Source organism: Arachis ipaensis, chromosome B08 (assembly GCF_000816755.2).
Source record: "Arachis ipaensis cultivar K30076 chromosome B08, Araip1.1, whole genome shotgun sequence".
NCBI classification, from domain to species: Eukaryota; Viridiplantae; Streptophyta; class Magnoliopsida; order Fabales; family Fabaceae; genus Arachis; species Arachis ipaensis.
This window is the reverse complement of record NC_029792.2, coordinates 27,920,412-27,925,219: the sequence shown is the minus strand read 5'-3', so window position 1 is coordinate 27,925,219 and position 4,808 is coordinate 27,920,412.

Sequence of the window (4,808 nt, the reverse complement as noted above, 5' to 3'; positions counted from 1 at the left end):
CTCTGGATTAATATTAATTAATTTCTTATTACAAAAGGAACCAATACAATTCCTAATAAAAATTGCTTAATAGGCACTAGAAATTATTAACACTAAAAATTGCTTCATAAATGATTTAGGTCATTTCAAAACCGTAAATTTTTTACATTTATGTAGTATAATAGTCCGCTCGCATTATTTAGAAAATTTCACACATAAAAAATATTATTTCTATATAACTATGTATTATTCTTAAAAGTTTAACACGAGTCTTTACAACATCCATGATCGAAAATAATAAAGTTATAAATATGTAGACATCAAACATTATGCAACTATAGTATTTATAACTAATTTAACTCATATCTAGTTAAACCATCACTAAAAGCCATCTCTTTTTTGTATCCATCGTTTCTTATAAAATTGAACATCCATAATTCATAGAAATTAAAAGTCAATTACATGAACCAGAAACAGATAAAGAAAAGAATTCTAAAATATCAAGCCCAAACTCCATCAAATTTCATACTGTTCGCTTTAATCCAAGCATCCATGAACCATGTGATATTACTATCTTTGCTGTAATTTCAAAAAAAAAATATGAAAATCAACAACAGAACACCCACAGTCGTGCGCAGTATGAGTAGACAGGCAGATAACAAAAAATCAAGTAAAACAAGGTCCTTGAAAGTGTAGCAGTCAAAATTGAACTTCTGATTACGAAAGTCACCAAAACAAGTCATAATATAACAGCTTGATAAGCTCTAGAGATTAGTAACAACAGAAATTGCGTCCTAAATGCTGTAGATCATGTCACAACGCTCAACTTTAAATATTCATCTAGTATAATTTTCCCGCTGCAAGTATTAAAAAAATCAAACGGACCAATTAACTTGTAAATTCAAGGCAACACACTATTTATTTCGATCTGGTGTGTCAAAAGGACTATTCATGCTAACTTATTCACTATTTTTAAAGTCTAAAGCTGGTTTGTTTAGAATGTTCCCAAAGATTGATTGCGATGGTAGTCAAATATGCTGATCAACATGTAAATAGAGTCTTTACATGGTCAAACTGAATGCCAAAACTACTTTCATTTAGATCCTATCCAATCAAATGCAACTAGACATGTGAAGAAAAAGTAAAATACACTTTCAGCTAAGACTAGAAAAATGTAAATTGATTCCAAATTATACTTACAATTTTTTTCTTAAATAAACAAATAGGATACCGATTCAAACCTACCTTTTCAAAATCAAATATGCATAATAAGAGAATTGAACAGTTATTCAAATGTGACACCTTTTTAAGTTAGGTATTGAAAGGAAAAAAAAGTTAACATCATCAACCAAATTTCAAACAACTGTGCAAAAAATTCAACCATCCATTCATGTATAGAAATGACCATCCAACTTAGAGTGATTAAACATACAACTCACAAAGCAACAAATTTTAAGCACGTGCTTCACACCAATTGCTGACTTACTAATATTCAGAGACAAAAACAAATCCAAATACAGTCAACCATTAAAAAACAAGACACGAAAAACCAGATCCTCAACAACATGTACGAGTCATTATTCTTTTCAGTTTCCTTATGTTAATAAACACTTGAAGAAGTCAAACAGGCCCAGCAATTCCCACAAGCAGCAAAACCCTTCTATGCAACCATAACATAAACATTACTATGAACATCTAAACCTTGAAGAAATGGCTATCGAGGGACTGACCTTCAATAGGGGCAAGCAAACACACACCACGGTTGCTTTGGTTTTGTCCGAGGAAGACTCCAAGCGGCGCAGACATGCAGTGACTTCAACCTCGGAAGATGACTGTTAAAAGACAACGCTGGTGGCGGCTGGGTGACTTCCACGCGACGGCGACAGGGGGGTTCGCCTGCTGCTGTTCGTCTTCACAATGGAGGCGCCCCGGAGGATGGTCGGTTTGGCGAGGGGCAGGATGGACGACGGAATGCAGCAAAGAAGAAGCGTCGGATGTGGGAAGGTCCTCCTTTGTCAATGCCGTTTCAATTGGGAGTAGGGGAAGGCTACTACTTCCTGAATGCCGTTTGAATAGTGGGGAAGGGGAAAAGTTTTTACTGCTAGGTCAAAGAAGGTGGGAGTGGGTGGGATGATTATGATGTTAGTAATTAAGATGATTAAAATTAGGATTTGGGAGGGGTGTATACGGGTATACTGTGTTAGTAATCTAATTGGGCTAATTTTTAAAGCAGATTGTTCATATTGTTCAACAAGGTCATTGTCTACCTAGCGTTCCCCTTTAAAAAAAACTTTGTCGATAGGGTTGTTTTGCCTTGGATGTGAGTTTTATAAATTATAGTTGATTTTACTGCATATTATTTCTCAAACATTTAATCTTAGAATTTTTAAACTGTCCACATACAACTTACTCATCTCAACCTAAATTTTGTAAAATTTTGCTTCCAGGTACTTCTTTTCTGTTTCATTTAATACACATATATTTAAACTGCCCATAACTTACTGATGTCAACCTAAATTCTTGTAAAAATTTGTTTCCAGATACCTCTTTCAAGTTCTTGTTCGGTCAATATTTTATTAGCTGAAAATTTGACACAACTTTTAGTATTTGGTTAAGTGATTGATCTTTCCATCGTCGACTAATTCAGAGAGTTCCAACAAACAAATTTGAACAAAAGAAATTTAGTTATAGTGAAAGTTCATGTATTATGATAAATTATAATCAAACTTTCTAAGTATTAGTGTATCTTATTATATTAAATTTTGTTATAAACCATACAACAAATTAAAAAAAAATAGCCATTGATATTTTTTATATAATTATTATCTAATTTTTTAATGTTTTTGGAGTATGTTGCATTGTATATAAATAATGTAGATACTTAATATTTTTTAAATTTGATAAAAAAAAATAGGTCATACTTTAAAAATAGGGTTAAGTATAATTTTGGTCCTACAGTATAGGTTCAAATTTTTTTTTCGTTTCTAACCTTTTTTCTCATACAAAATCTCCCATAAGGTTTAAAACCTAGTTTTAAAAATCGTCATTTTTACTTAAATATTAAAATTTGGACTAAATTACCCATAACAAAAAAAATTATAAAATAAAAAAAGAAAAAATAAGAGAAAGAGAGTGTTTTTCTCCTGTGAAGGGGACGGGAAGAAGAAGGGAGAATGAAAGAAGAAGAAGCTGCCCACAATCCACCTCTGTTTCCGCTTTCGCTTCCACCGCCACCTCTATACGATTTTTCTCCCTAAGGTAAGGACGATTTTAAAACCAAGTTAAACCTTAGGGACGATTTTGTATGCAAAAATAGGTTGAATACAGAAAAAAAATTTCGACTTGTACCTTAAGGACCAAAATCGTACTTAACCCTTAAAAATACGATAATTACATCTAGATACGAGAAGGATGACGATAGATTCATATCTAGGTACTCTTCTAAAAGTGTGCCAAAAGATTCTGAGTAGGCACGCTTTGAAAATATGGTTACAGGTTCCAGACTTTTGGTATACTTTAAAAGTGTGGTTATAGGTTCCTACCAATTTTCACATTTTTTGTTTATAAAAGCGTGGCCAAAAGTACAGCATGACCGTTGATAAAAAAGTGTGGCCATAGAAAATTAGCCATGGATAAATAACCGACCCTTTAGAAAGCGTATCGATAGCTCAAAAAATGTGATAAATTACTATGGCTACGTTTTTCCCAACTTTTTGACACATTTTTAAAGCAGGGCAAAATACAAATTTCTTATAGTGAGGCTTATTGAACCAAGTGTTAGCTTAGGCTGAATAATTTAAAAAAAAATCTTTTAATTAAATTTATAATACTTATTGTAGGTAAATTTTACTATTTTAATTTAGAAATTATTAAATACTTATTTTGTCACTTTATTAATTTCCTAACTTTAGAAGAGTTTAATCCAAATAATTTTGGGTATTGTTGTAACACTTATTTGTAGAAAAAATTATATTAATTAAATTGTTACGGGCCAAAAATTTTATTTTAGACTATTTATGTCTGGCATGACAAGAAGCTCAGTGGACTATCTTTCAAAATAATAAGAAGAAGAAAATTTATATACATTTCCGTTAAATAATGGTCATCATTCATTTTTATTATATTAACTGATTTTTTCCCCTTAATTCTAAGACAAGCGTTTAATTAAAGAATACATTTCATTTCAGCCAACAGTCAGTCAATAAAAATTTTAATATTCTTTTTCAATAAAAATTAAAGAACCGAAAAAGATGAAAAAAGATTTTGTCTATTAGTAAAAAAAAAAAGTTAATTCTCAATATTTAATTATTTATTTATTCGGCTTAAAGGAAATAGGGTGTTTCATTATTTTATTCGTTTGTATTTTTGTGCAAGCGGGGTTGACTGAAAGTTGATTTTGCTTTGACGCAAAAATACTTTAGTCTTAACTTAACAATGTTTTGAGTCTTTATCAACTAGCATAGGTATGGTTGGTGTTTTACAAATTTCAATTTTGCTACTAAACGACACATTTTTGTTATCCATATTTTTTTGGGTTAGATTAAATTAAAGATGCATGCATGAACTGATACAACTACAAGAGTGGAAACATGACTTTGAAAAAGGCTCAACTCTCTTTGACGTTTTCCCTTCCTTTGTCTTAATCACAGATCCATACGCGTGTTTCCACCTACAACCCCTAAGCCATCATCCTAATTAATAAGTTGGGCACCAATCATATAAAAATGGTAAAATATTTTTTTTAAAGTTATTTATTTAGCCACAGTTAACAAATATATTAAAAAAATATAAATTAATAATAAAAATATAAATTATAATAAAAATTGAAG